Source organism: Grus americana, chromosome 17 (genome assembly GCF_028858705.1).
Source record: "Grus americana isolate bGruAme1 chromosome 17, bGruAme1.mat, whole genome shotgun sequence".
Taxonomy (NCBI): Eukaryota; Metazoa; Chordata; class Aves; order Gruiformes; family Gruidae; genus Grus; species Grus americana.
Genome location: NC_072868.1, coordinates 9,008,418 through 9,023,501, shown reverse-complemented (window position 1 = coordinate 9,023,501; position 15,084 = coordinate 9,008,418). Strand labels below are relative to the sequence as shown.

The following is a 15,084-nucleotide window of genomic DNA, read 5'->3' as shown; positions in this document are numbered from 1 at the left end:
ATCTTTTGCCTCGTTGAATGGGACAGCTGTGGCACGGCCTTGGGTTACTGGTGGGATGCTTCTCCAAACGGGCAAATGGCTTCTTTACAACGGGACTTTGGATCAGACGTCTGTGCCTCCCTTTCGTGAAAGAGGTCCCTGAGGGGGCAGAAAAAAACCTGCTTGTGAGCTCTGGTTGCGTTCCCTGGGGTGTAAAACGATGCTCGCTGTTCTGGGCTCTCTGCTCCTAATGCTTGGAGACAATTCTGCTCAGTGCTGGAGGTGGGAACTTTTGCTTTCAGTTGGCGGGCACTGAGCTCCATGCTGACCATGTTGCAGTGTTCAGGGTGGCTGCTGTGTGCAACGTAGTCACAGTGACAAATTCCAGGCAATTGCGAGTTTGTTACCGATGTGTTAATTCAGGTTCCATTCATGTTTTGCAAGTAGTAAGGCCTTTTTATGTTTTATTTAATTTTTTACTTCTCGCTACTGAATGGCACGGAGGCAATTAAACATCACTTTTGCCATTTTAGATATATTTTTCAACCATTTGTAACTCTCTTCCAGGTTTTCAAGCAATGCATTTGTCTGCTGCTAGGAGACCTGATACATCTCCTCAAGAACTCTGTACTTTACAGAGAAGGCCTCAGAGCCTTTTCTTGTAAGGCGGTGCAGCAAACAGTTGTTGTGGCCGTGTATCTCAAACAGGCAGTGAATCTTTTGTACAAGATTGTTCTTGGATATTTTTATTGCTCATAAGCTACTGGCATAATATAAATAACAGTGGATCAGTGGCACTTCTCTCCTTGCTCCTACCCTTCTATATCAAAATGGGAATTGCACTTTGCTGCTCCTGCGCCTTCCGTGCCACCAGGAGCAGGTGATGGCACAGTGAGCCGCTCCACCGTCTGCACCCCCCTAGGGCCAGCTCCCCGAAGAGCAGTGACTTTGGTGTGAGCCTTCTCTAGTGCTTGGCTGTGCACAGCACCCCCCGCCCCAGATGGCTAATGCATCTTCACGTAACCTTTGCTTACTGGATTGTAGAGAGAAGAATCCCTCTGGGGGGATGTTACTGCTCTTGTTAAGACACTCTCATGGCCTTTATTCCATCCAAATGATGCACGCTCAGTCTCCTGTTTATCCTGAACTGCTATAATGCACTGAAATGCTCTATCTCCTTTAATTGTCCTTTGGCTTTCTATTGTGTTTCTCTTTTCTCCACCTTCTGTGGCCAGTCCCCTCCACTCCCTCCTTTTTTTCTGCTTCCCCTAGGACTTAGATTTTACTGCCTGTGTTCCACTGGACTCTTTCTCTTCTGAAGAAGCAGAACCAGTGGACTAGACTAAATGGATCCCCTATCCCATCTCTTCCCCTAAAAGCAAGGCGTTTGCAGTAAAACACATTGAGGCTTAAACCACAATGTCACTAAGTGAAATCTTTCCTCTTTTGCAGGCACTCCTTGGGAACTGGTGCCATCAGATAAAGTTCATTCCTGAGCTCAAGCTTGTTGCCTCCTGCTCAACCGCTGATAAGCGCCACAATGCTTACTTCACTTCCATTAAAATAACACAGGCAAACTCTGGTAAGACAGGTCTCTGCTTCTGTTCTGTAATTTATCCATTGCACAATGGTATCAGGCAATGCTGCTGGTATTTTAACGTTCTCTTCCTTCCAGGTAGAACATACTGGTACCAAACTTTCATGGAAATGTGAGTCATGGAGAAAATGTGGAAGGGGCTCACTTTTTTATGACTTATGATTTTTTTTTTTCCTAAACCTGTAAATCAATGAAGTTTTGAAAGTTGTCTTAAGCTGTATGAGGACAGCTCCTGCAGAGTGAGAGAATGATTGGCTACGACAGGATCAGTTTCTGTAGGAAGACTGTAGGAAGCATTGTCCTTTGGAGGCATCCCCTTGGGTTGGAAGGGGATCCGAAGGCATTAGGCATTCTCCTTCCTGGCTTAGGAACCTGAGTAAAGTGGATTGGCTCTGGGCTTCATGGCCCAGGGAAAACTTGTGGCCTTCTGCCAGCAGTATTGCCTTTGGCAGAATTGGCAGTCGATGTGTGTGGGGGGGTGCGTGTGACGTGAGGCTGGAACGCTGACTTGGGGAGCAGGTTATGGCAGAGGTTCAGGCTAAGCTGCTGCTGACTGGGGGTCACGATGGGTTTGAGAGCACTGTTGATGAGGAAACCTTCCTCGAGAGGGTGAGCCTGGGGAGGCTGAGATGTTGGCAGGAGGTGGGGTAAGGTAGTGGAGGAAGCTGGATATCTTCCTGGTCAATCACCTCCCTCAACTTTCTGGTTCATCTTTCAGTCCTACTTCTCTGCCTTGTCTTGCAAATATTACTCAACTTTCCCACCATTTGAATTCCCCTTTTCCTTTTCTTATCATCTCTTTCTTTTTTTGTTCACACTCCTTGATTATGTCTCTTCTTTATATGCATCTCATTCCTCTTTTCATTCTTGTTTCTCACTTTTTCCCCTCTTGTGGCTCTGCATTCTCCCATCCCCCTTCTCTGCTTTCATAACGCACTTAGTCTGGCAGCAATCCACCATCTCCTGAAAGCTAATGGGGTACAACAGAAAGCCCCATAGTTGCTATTTAGCATGCTGGCAATTGCCCAAACATGCTTCAGTATCTGGTCTACTATAAAGTTGGGAGACATCTGACAATTTTTTATATACAGCTGTATTGTTTGTGCTGTTTTCTTCACCCTCAGTAATCAGAGTTTCCTCTCTGTTTTACCTGTTTGGGCTATGCTCTGCTCTTCAGCAATGCAGGCTGAACAATGTCTGCCTGGAAATTGTGGGTCTTTGCAACCGCATTTTTGCCTGTCCAAACAATTCTGCAATAACAAAAGATGTGAATGTTAAATTACCGCTTCCAATAAAATCCCAATTGCTGGCACCTGGGCTCTTAAATGTCTCTGGTTTTAATGCTGGTGGATAGGATCATGTTGAGTCTTCTATGGCTGTCGTAATTCATAAGTCTGTAAATTTTGTCTTGTCTTACAAAAAAAAATCTTTCTTGTGCATCTTCTCTTGCACCTGGATGATGGGAAATGGTGCAGTGATGTGGAGGCTATTCTGCATGTGGGCTTGTTGCCTTTCTCCCTAAAGAAAGTGGTTTCTCCGTACTTCTGACAAACTTGTGGGTTTTAAGCCCAAAACTTCTGGTGCTCCCTCTCGATGTACGGGAATGAATTCTGAGGGTGGTGTAACGGTCTGCCACCGTTTAAAACCGGCTTGTTTTAATATGCTGAATGAATTCAAGGATTTTTCTGCTTCTGGCTGTAGCGGAGGAGGATTACCACCAGGTGGTACTGTTGGGCTTTCGTTTCTGCTGGAAACAGCCTGGTTTTTTGTGTACCATTTTCAAGGAAGGATTTATATGCTGGGATTAACCTGGGTCATCTCTGCAGAATTTTGTTTTGTTATTTGCACATAAGCTTTGTATATGACGGAATTTCAGCCCGTGAGTGGCTTGAAAATTCTTGACTGCTCCCCAAATATTCAGAATTTGGCATTTGAGGTGCACTGTTGGTTGTTTAAATTGTTTCTTTGGGGGCCAATTGCTGCTGTTAATCTATACACCTGCATCATTTCAAACCATGGCTGTTTTGTGGTGTGGTGTTTGTTTTTTTTTTTTTTTTAGCAACTGAGCAAACCTGGGATCATGCTGCAGGGCCAGAACTGCTCCTGAGATTGATCCGTCATGTCCTTCATGGCAGGGGGATGGAGAGGGCCAATCCAAAAGAGGCTCCTTCTAGAAATGCATTTTCTGTTTGCAAAGCAGTTTTCTCTAGTGCAAGGAGATAGTAATTTCCAAGCATCTTGGTTCATGCCTTAGGTGCAAGCTTCTTGTTTGGGCTCCTTTTAAAGCCAAAAGTTGATCCTAGTTTTAATCAGTTGGCCCTGTGCTTCCTCCTTCACCTGTGCTCACAGCATTCACCTCCTTTTTTGCCTATGTTCTAGATTTTAGCAGTAACTGTGTTTCTTCCATTAGGGTACTAGGTGCTGATACGGAAAGTGTCTGGTGGGTGTCTGAGCCTCCTGCTCAGGGGGACATCCAGGGCTTGTAAACCGGAGGAACCAACCATCGCCAAAGCAAAACAGGAGCGCCCTTGGCCCGCCCTCCCGACAGAAGAGCCCATCGCCCGGGCTGGTCATTCCTTTTCCTCGACAGCGGTTGCTCTAAGCGGTTGCTCTAAGCAGCTGCTCTGCGAGGCTGGCAGGCCTCTGCTAGCACCATCACTTACACTGACAGGCTGTTATTTTTCTATTAGGACTCTCTGATTTTAGGTTGTAAATCACCGACTATATCACTTGCCAGAGCCCAGTCCTGGCTGTTGTGCTATCCAAGGGAATGTGTGAAGAGTGGTTGCACTTCTGCTTCATAGCAGATCCCTCTCCTGAGCCGCTCTTTCCACATCTTGTTTCTCTGCTGCCTTTTCTGCCTGGATCGTGATATCACGCATCTCTGTCTTTCCTTCTCCTTGCAGTCTTTAGCAGTTTGCAAAATCCTACTGCCAGCCTGCTGCAAAAAGAGATTTTTCTCTTCCTCTCTTATTCCTCAGGTGAAGGGACCAGCTCTGTGTTGGGATTCTCTGGTTTTCCTTCTGGGAACAGAGTTAAGAATTTGCATGGCACTTCCATGTAGCATTGGCTTTGCATGACATGAAGGTCAGCAACAGCCCCTGCTCTTCTGTAATCATTTTTTACCTGGATGTGGATCTAATCAATTGAGCTTCGCTGCCTGGAATGGAGGCTTTTTTCTAAATCTGTTTAGGTGAAGAATTTCTGCCTGTGACCACTACAGAGGTTCAAAGTTTGGATGCTTTTATAAACGTGTCTCCTCTGTTCCTTCCTTGGCCTTGCCTTCTTTTTATCCAATCTCTCCTCTTTAATATTGTCTGATTTTTCTATGACTTTCCCTTTTGTGCCCTCTTTGCTTACCCGGGAATTCCTCTCCTTCATGTAGACTCTTTCAGACAGACACACAGACCTGTCCTACACAGCCATCGCTGAGAATTTGCAGCGTGTTTGAAATGACCTGCTGTCATTTTCATGTGTAGCCGTATATTTTTCTCTGCTCATAGGCCATCAGCGATTGCTTTAGAGAAAGGCATCCTCTGTTTTGATGGTTCCCCAGAGATGGATGTTATTGGCAAGATACCATAAAAGGTCTTTTTTTTTCTCTCCATTCTGCAGCTGAAATCATACATGCTTATAATGGCTATTATTTCTGACACTTGCTATTTTATTAGTAATATTGAGATTTGTGTCTTAATCAGCCAGTTGATGCTGGTCAGCGTTAACAGCAGTATTGTTCTAGTAGTAGGGCAGAACTGTGATGTTTGGTAGAAATTTCTGCAAAGGCTGCTATATAAAGCCTATATTCCGTCAGAGTTCTCTTGTAACCTTAAAAATAATTAAGTAGCATTCATACAATTAGAATTTTTCTGCCTCCTGATTACCTGTTTTATTGGATGTTTGTTGCACGTTAATGTGATTTTACGGTGTTGTACTTGATGGATCGCTTTTGTCTGCAAACCGTTCCTGGCAGGAATGGACCATTGTCCTGTTGTTGATGCCTGTTACAGGATGGTAAGCAACTTCTTCACATGTACCACCTTCCCGGTGAAAGAGGGGCATTTGAGAAATCCTTCTCAATGTATCTGCAAGGAGATAATGATTTAGACAGACTCTGCATGACAGAGTATTTCAGTGTATGCTAGGTTTTAATGGCACTCTCACTGCTAATACAACGCTGCAGATGTCCTTAAGGCATTGTTTCCTTTCTCCGGTAAAATTGTTACAGAGCCTCCAATTCCAACAAGCTATATTTACGGATCTCCTAATCCAGTTATCGTGCCACTACATTTGTCTGATTGCTATCATGTCTTGTCTCCATCAAGAGCTAGTAATGAGTTTGTTCCTTGTTCTCATTTATAAATTTATATAATGAATAGTTCTGAAGCTATACGTTTTATAAAGAGTTGCTGCATAACTGATGAGATTTTGGTGATGGAGCGTGCTCTCTACTCTTGGGGACAGCTTGCGCAAGACCTAGCCGCACAATCCATCAGGGATGCAGAGGCATCCTTTTGTAATGCTGGATGAAACTGCAAGATGCATGTCTTTGTGTTGGAAATGTGAGCTGATCCCCTGATGCAATCAGGTCTGTAGTGAAATCATCCAATTTCTAATGACATAGGCGTATCCAGGACCTGGGTGTGCACAGGTAGCTGCTCCCTTTCTCTCTGGACCGTGACATTACCTGTTCTTCTGATGAATGCTCTGTTTGGTTCATGCAGACACTCAAATTATACATTGTCCAGCTCATCTAATTACACTTATGCTTACTTAGGAAATTTTTTTTAAAAGTTAAATTTGTTTCTCATCAGTGCTAATTAACACACAGAGATGGGCGTTGTTGCATTATGTTTTATCACTGTTCTGCAGTCCTGTCTCTCTTTAGCCTTTCCTGAGCTGGGACCATGGTGAATATTTGTAGAGGTATTATGGTTTTGGAGAAATGCCCGCTAGAAACTAGTTGAAGAGTGATGGAGAAGTTATCCAAATAAAAGCAGTATGCATATGAATAGCACCAGCAGTAAAAAACTAAGTAGAATTAAATGGATCTTATTTCTAAGAAATATCTTTGTTTCTAGCAGACTGAAACATGAGCTAAATCTACTCACTTGCACATCATAACATAAACAGCTTGATGTGGAATAAATCTTCTGCCACATCAATGGAACAAATTTAAATTAAAACTCTGAACGTGACTCAGTCCTCTGATTCACATGTTGGTACTTGGAATCTCTTCCAGTGGCATTGCTAGCACCTGAGCCGGATTGTTGCATGCTTTGCAAATTCATCGTGTTCTTTACCCTAGCTTTCCCAAAGCAGTTGATTTTGAGGAAGGAAAGGAGGGATTTCATATTCTTGGTATTCTAATGAAGATTGTTTGGATGTGGAGCTGATCCTGTGCTGGGCTGGTCCTATTCTCAGTGGAGCCATTATAAGTTGACTCTGGTGGAAACTCCTGTAGCCACCCTGCCAGGCGTGTCTCTTAACAAGTGATTCAACTCTTCCAAGTGCTTCTAGTAGTGGATACAGTTTTGCTTTTAGTGCTTATTATTAGAGCCACTAAATGGTATTAAATGCAGCATGATGAAAGAAAGGTGGTAGAAAACATCAGCAGAGGCTTTCATGATGAAACATGACTCATTTCCAGTGGTCCGACATTTATGGAAAATCAAGAGGAATCTATGAGAAGTATGCAAAAGAAACAGAAAGTTTTTGTGCAAGCTATAAGCGAGGCTGATGAGAGGTAAACATGCTGGGTGGGCTCATACAGCCAGTCTTACACGATGTCTCAAGGTGCTTAGAAACCTCAGTTTCCTGTTTTTACTTTTGCAGAGACTTGGCATCTGCTTCACTTGTCATGAAAGAGCCCAAAGGAGAAGAGACTGCTCAAGCAAAAGGACATCAGCCAGTGTGGTTCTGTGATTTAGGTAAGAGCTGGAGCAAACTCGGGCTTGATCCAAACTGTGCTCACTGTTGCTTCTTTTCTGTGAATCCTGCTCCCAAGCAACAGATTCTTTTAGAAATGAAGAAGCATCATGTCCTAGCATTCTTGCCTCTCTCACTGCCTCATCTTGGTCAGCAGCATAGCTTTCTAATTCTGGCTATTTTATATCTCAGTAAGGTTGCAGCAGAATCTGTCTTTACAAGACATTCTCTTATGCTTTATGCATTCTCTTTCATTATCTTGAAAGAAATAATGCCCCTCAAAAAGTGCTGTCACAGACTTCAAATATGTCGAATGTACTTCAGATAAAAGCAGGACTGTAATGGTCTGTGGGGTATGATTTGAAGTGTAGGAGCTTTGGGCATGTGATGATGCTTCTGACATTTGCAGACAGTCCAACCAGCAGAAGGTGAAAATGTCAAGATATGTGTCGATTCTCTCAAGAACTGGAGAGCTGCTGCTAAAACTGAAGTTTTGGGAAAAACAAAATGAGCAAAACTAGCAGAAAGATCTAAGGCATGAAGCAGCAGCTGTACAAAAGGTTGGAAGTGTTGGTCCTGCTCTGCAGCCTACCCACTGCTCACAGAGTAAGGAGAGCAGACAATGCGTGAGTCGCTCTGTGTCTTCCCTTCAAAGTGGTTTTCCAACATAAATGCAAATAAAATCCTGACACAACTGTCCTAATCACCACTTCTGAGGATGACTGCATTTTTGCTTCATCAGTAGATAAGAAAGGAGGGATGTTGGGCAAATTCTGAGCAGAGCACTGTAAAGATGAGTGCAGTTGCCCAGACCATGTCTATGGATGCTAATGACTGGATCTTCTTGTCTGGGCATTAAGGTGAATTAGAGTATCTTCAGGAGGAAACTAAAAATAAAATACTTACCTGTACTGAATGCAGAAATATGGGTCCTGACTTTACATCAGGCAAATCTCTAAACAAGACTGTGCTCAACTGATCCATGCTGTGTCTGAGAGACGTAGATTTTTGGTCTAATACTTGCTGTGAACTACTGAACCCTACAAGTTGTTTGTTACTGCTGTCCCTATCCCTGAAGGGATGAAAGTCACCCTTTTTCTTTTTGGCATGTAACTTTCTTGCAGTTTCTTAAAGTCACAGTGACAATTCCTACAGAAATAATTTAGATAGTGGAGAAGATGTAAAGGTTAAACTGACAAGAACCTCCATAAATTGTTAGGCTTGTCCTTAGTGAGAATCTTCATGAATTAATTTTATTTTATCTGTTCAGCAGATTGTGAATGGTTGGATTTCATCCCTGGTCCCTTCAGAGCTTCTGAGCTCTTGGAGGGTCATTTGAAGAACATATCTCACATTTTGTATATAAAAAGTCTCAGGCTTATCGTTACTTCAGCAGCAACTGCAATGCCAGACTGTGGAAGCTGTCAGGGAGATAGGTAGGTACAATCACATGGAATACTCACCCGTTAATATCAGCTGGCCCTTTGTCAAGTGGGACCTTGGTTCTGTGGCAGAGTAATCTCATCTGAGCAGATATTTACCTTCCAGTGTTTCATTAGCTGCTATGACTGGTTTTATAATTATCTTGTGATTTCTTTATACTCTTTATACTCTTATTTGAGACTGTGGGAGGATGCCTGGTTCCTACCAAAATGATTTAATTCTTGAAATGACTTTTAGTCTTTGGTCAGTCGATGTGGGAGATCAGGGAGCAGGATTTGAGTCCAGCTGAAGTGCCAACAGGTCTCCAGAGCTTGTGCTGTGCAAAAACTGAAGGGGCTGAAACGAGGCAAGTGGAAGAACAGTGTGTGGCTCCTACTTATGTACAGATTTTGAAAAGAAAAGAAATATATAAATATTTATGTTTATTTTTAATTACCTTGTCCCCAAAGTGTTAGTTAGTTTGACCTCTAGCTTTTGATCTCCTAAGATAAGATCTGCTCTTTTTGAGCAAACAAATCTGAGTTCAGCCACATTTTAGGGGCAGACACTTAAATTTTAGAGTTATAGCAAGTAAAAATTAATTTCAGCCTGGCCAAAATACAATTAAAAACGGTGGGAAAATGCTGCAATTCTTGTTACCTCACATTGGCTGTAAATATTCCTGGTCAAAACTGACAATCTTCATGTTTAGAATAATTGCAATTATTAGTGAATATACCCTGAACTAACTCTTGAGCCCCAGCGTGCAGGTGGGGCAGGTTTTGTGGAGCTCCCATCACCAGCAGACCGTTCCCGAGAAGGGCGTGCACGTTGCAGGACGCCAGCGTCGTCAGGCAGGAGCCACCGCAGCCTTGCCCCGTCTTGGCTGGGTTTTCAGGTGCCTGGGTGTGCCAGTCTCCCAGAATCCTGTGAAAGCAGAGATGTTGCTTGAAATAGATTAGTTAAAAACACAGACGGTGAAGATGAAGCTGGTCAAGAACTGGCTGAGCAGGTTGTTCAGAGCTGAATGCAGGCATGTCGCTGCCTCTGCCCCTTTTCCGAGTGTGAAATATGCTGGGGGCAGGTACAGGATTGCTGGAAAGAGCAGGGGTGTGAGAGCAAGGAAAGGACTAGAGAGCTGTATTATTTTTATCCATGGCTAAAATGCCTCTTTTGCAGTCCTCTCTGATCCTCCTTTTTGGTCCCGGTGGCATTGCTGGCGTTGAGGGTGGTCATCTGCCACAGCTCCGTCCCGTGGCACTGGCTCTGGAGCAGAATGGGGCCACAGGCTCTGAGGGATGAGACCCGCAGGTGAGACTCAGCGTGATGGGGAAGAGACCTGGCCAAACGGATTTATACAGGGAAGCGGCGTGAAGTGCAAATACACCATTTGTACAGGCTCGTAATCCTTCTACTGAACACTTGGTCCTTAAAACACTGATAGTTTGTTATTTTTATTGCCTAAAATCCTGAGCAGCAACCTGTCAGCAGCTTTGCTTAGGGGAAAGTGGAGCGTCGCGTGGCGTTCTGTTAACGCGTGCGAGATGATGAGGTATTGTGATAATGGTGGCTGGCCAGAGACCCTCGGCAAGAGACAGCTGAGTGGCTGATATCCCTTCTGTGGTGGCACCCTAATTGCCAAGGACGCATTCATGTTCGCGCACATTATTTGGTAATTATACTTAGTAGACCATAGGGGACAGTTAAGAAAGCTTAAACATGTGGCAGCTTCCACTACATCATCGCTGTAAGCACCAGCAAGGCTTGGATTGCAGCCTTGAAAAGGGTTAGTGCAAAGCAGCGGGAAGCAGCTTCCCCAGCAAAGGGCAGAGGAGCATCCTTTGGAGGGCAGGTGTCATGCCGGGAGCCTGAGGCGTCTTTGTGGTTGTAGGGAAAGCAAGGGAAGGCTGTAAATGCTTCCTCTCCTCTGGATTTAGAATTATGGGGGAAACGCAGGATGAGAAACAGTTCTTTATCTTCTTTTAATGAGTAATTGATGTTGCTCTTTTTTTTAGCTAAGCCTGAGCTCTACTGCGCATATGTTGAACACAAGGGTAAACACAAGTGGTGGAGCAATGCTTTGTACTGTAGAGTGTGCCTTGGTATTTTACTAATTCATAATTATCCCTTTTCTAGAAAAAATTGTTTGTGAAATTACTTGTAGCTTGGGAACTAAATGAAGCCTTGACGATGGTCCTGACACCATCACTGCCACCAGCCCCCTGAGTCTGCCAGAGACCAGCCGACGTCCAGGGTGTGTTGTCTCCCTCGTGTCAGGTTGGCTCCTGCCTCTGTTCATGTGCTCGGAGCTGGCTGTGCCCATGGGAAGCTGTCACCCCTCCAGGTGGGGAAATGGGGCACCAGAGAACAAACCCAGTGAGTGGTGTTTTATTCCAGAACTCAATCCTTCCAAACAATTTTGGCAGACATGAAGGAGATAAGTTCTGCATGTAAAATGTGTATTTGTACATGAACTGTGTGAAGTTGTATTTAAGCAAGAAAGGAGACTGAGGGAGCACGGATGCAGACAGCTGCTTTGTTTGCCATCACAGGTCGTGATATACTTGGGCCAGCCCAGGCAGATGACACTGCAACAGAGCCTGTGGGTCAGCAACAGGCACTGCTGGTGCAGAAGTTCAGGGATTAAAACTCCAGCCTGGGTGGGTACCTGTGAAATAAAACTGGCTGCAGCAGACCACGGATTTCCTCCGATGTGCAAATCTTCCAATGCTTGGTCAGCTGAATAGCAACTCTGGGTTTAAGTTGACACAGGTCAGGTGGCAGAGCTTTTCAAAGCAGGGATTCTGGTCAAGTGGACTGGTTAGACAGGGCTCCTGTGACACCCAGGATGGCCAGAAAAAGGAGCCATGCTCAAACCCAGATGGTGTCCATCCATGCCTGAAAGGCTGTTGGAGGTTTTTTGTGCTTCTGTTTGCTTGAAGTTGTTGACCTGCAGTTGATGGAGATGCTGAGTATTGATATTTCATCTGTAAATATCACTTAAAATACAGGTTTATATTTTTGGCATGTATCCCCTGGACTATAGTGAAGCATGTGGCATTAGTGTGCAGTGGCAGATGAGCAATTAGCAGATCTGTGCAGGAGCCTTTTGCTCTGCACAGCTCCCGGAGGGGTCGTTACCACACAATTACGGGACTGCCTTCAGGTGTCTTATTGTCTGTGAAGTAGCTTTGAGCTGAGCAGAGCTTGGACAAGGGCTGCTGATATCATGGCCAGCACCAGCCTGGGGGCTCGGGCGGGCAGAGCGTGTTGTCTCCATCGTGGCAAATGGGCAGTGGTGTGTGTTCACCTCCCCGCGGGCAATGTGAAGATGCACTGCACAGCGTGGGTGGTGGGACAGGAGGGAGGATGCTGAGCGCTAGCAAGGAAGAGGGTCGCATCCTGCTCTCCATGTACACAGGGAAAGCTCTGCCCTGAGCATGATTCTGCCTCTTGGTCTTTCCTCTGTCACCCCTTTAGCAACTGATGCCGCCTGAGAGGTTGGTGTGACCTGTGTGAGGGACCGTTGCCCGCCTGGTCACTGCTCAGGTGCCTGGAGCAGAGCGGTCCCTGTTTAAGGAGGGTTCACTGCAGCTCTGGGCGCCTGCTGGAGCTGGCGGGGAGGAGGAGGAGGAAGGGCTGCAGGACATGGTCTTGGTACGCGGGCTGCAGCTGGAGCAGTGCACCTTCGCTTCGTGATGTTGACTGAGTACGTTTGTTCATTTTACTTGGGAAGGACTTTGGTTTGGTGGTGCAGCCAGAAAGATCTGCCCGCGAGCTCAGCAACGGTACGTTTGCCTGGAGGGACAAGTGCCTGAGAAGTCAGGCTGCCGCTGTGCCGTAGCGTGGAGAAGGTGCATTAATTCATCAGCTTTGAATTCTACTTTTCCTAAGATTTTAGGGAGTTTTTCTGATCTTTTGTATTCCTAAGTATTTGTGCTGTGGGGCTATTTGGCATCCAGATCTCATCACTCAACTTCTCAGAACTAAGCACATTTTCCTCATCATTAGAGATAAGAGTAAAGCAATAGGGCAAGGTCCTTATTATTTTTTAATGCTAGCTGTAGTTATTATGAATGTTTTGTACAAAATGATCTTTGCTTCATGATTTGGGGAATTGAGAGTCATAACAGCACACGACGAAACACTTACACAGACGAGTTTTGCGGATTGGGTTTTCTGAGGCACACCCAGAGCGGTTTGTCGGATGGCTGCCACGCGAACAGCTATTGCCAGGGCTGGATTTTGCAGCAGTTGTCTGGAGGAAGGACCTCTGGCTTCCACCCCGTGTACGGCAGTGTTCCTGCACAGACCAGAGTGTGTTACGTAGAAATAGAGATTCATGTTACTTAAAAGTACACAACTCGGAATTGCCTTGCAAACCATTTCAGACCCTAAAATCACTGATGTTGGGTAGATGATTCTAGAGAAAAAGTAAAAAGGAAAGTTAGAATATCACAATATCTGAAATATTTGTAGGGTTTTCTACTCGCTTATCTGAATTGTTGGCTATGCCTGTCCTTCTGTCGGGATTATCAGTGAGAAAGGCGGCAAAGGGGGAATTCTCTTTGTTGTACTGATGGGAGTATTGCTGGCAGGTTATTAAGACTGAAGATGATGAAGGTTTTAGTCTCTCCTATGTGATCTGCTGATGTCACCACAAGGTTCAAATGCAGAAGGCACCATCATTTCTCAAAAAGCATGAGAGACGGATGAGCAAAACCTCTCCGGTTTTATCCCAGCTGTTCTGCACATTGCACAAGCATTTCTCCATGTCCTTTTCCTCCCTGCTCTGTTTATATGTCCTGTTAACGTCCTGGTCATTTGGAATGTCATCCCTTTAGGAAATGAAGCCAGTCTTGTTTTGTAGACCCCTTCCTCCTCAGCCCCACTGAGTTTTGAAGGACTTGGGTTTTCCATCTATCCTACTGCATCAGCTATTTTTGAGCTGCAAACCATGTGAATTAAAACCACAAATGTTTCTTTGCTTTCTCCGGTGCCCCTGCACTCATCCAGAAATCTGAACTCTATTGTGTGCAGCTTCAGCTGACTGAAAACACAGAACCTGCACCGTGCTTCCTTTGGGTGTTACCTCCTCTAAGAGAAGTGAGAAAATGACAGCTTAGATGCTCTTCCACAGTTACAGGTCAGCACCCAGAGCATCAGTCCTGATGGCAATGCTTTTCTTTACAGCTTGCGAAGATTCAACAAATCTCCTTTCTGAGTCTGAAATGAGCAAATTCTCATTCCCAGAATTAAAGGTGGATTCAATAGCTATCAAAGGGCGAGCGGCAGACAGAATAAAGGCTTCTGCATGATTCTTTGTCTTCTGACGATGTCTCGAGGCCCAGCTGTAGACTACGGTGTCTCTGCAGTGAGCGTTGTATTCATCATAGCAAAACTGGTGGCTGCAGGAGGAACTTGGGCGATAAGTAAAGGTGTGTTGAGTACAGCCATTACAGCCTGCCTGCAGGATCAACAAGCTGACTGAGGGAGAGGCTTTTGTGAACAACTTGTAGCCGAGACCCCATCTACAGGGGATTATCTGGAGAGAAATAACAAGGCAAAATGAAACAACAACAGCAAAAAACATTTTATTGAATAAATGTCTCTGTTGTTTGGCAAGAAAAGATGCAGCCTTGGACACTTGCCTTGCAAAAGCCAGCCTCATTTCTTTCCATCCTCTCTCTGTATTTTGCTTCCTGCCAGGGCTGTTTAGGGACAGTTTCTTCTGCTATTCTGCCTCTTTAACTGTGGGGAGATTTTTTGTGTTGGGTTTGTTTGTTTTTTAAATTGTTGATGTTTTAAAAACAAATAAAGGGCCCTACAGGAGCTGCTTTGCTGGATTCTCTGAGACTAAATTCCTTTGCTCGTGTTTTCTTGTCTCGTTTCACAGTTTGTATATTGTGAATGTTACAATTATTCCAGTCAAGGCCAAGTGTGTCCCTGGAGCTGGGGTCAAGGTGGCTTTTTTTTCTGCTCTTCTCAGTATCTTTGGTACTTGGTGGCGTTTGATTTTCTTTCCACAGCATAAGAAAAGTATAATGAAGGCTTCTGCAAGGGCAAGAGGAGGGAGAACAAATGAAATTTTTCATCAAGAAACTTTGCATGAAACACTATACCTAGGTCCCTTCTTGTTAAAATATGTGCAGAGTCCCAAA

The 15,084-nt window shown here is 44.7% G+C and overlaps 1 protein-coding gene across 1 annotated transcript in view; it reads left to right on the top strand.

Annotated features, from left to right (window-relative positions):
* Positions 1-1,381: 1,381 nt before the first annotated feature.
* Positions 1,382-15,084, top strand: part of LOC129214362 (BPI fold-containing family B member 4-like) — a 44,222-nt gene continuing 30,519 nt past the window's right edge. The window contains exons 1-2 of the mRNA XM_054845893.1: positions 1,382-1,561; positions 7,409-7,503. The gene's annotated coding sequence lies outside the window, so the exon portion shown is untranslated. The remainder of the gene's footprint in view (positions 1,562-7,408; positions 7,504-15,084) is intronic.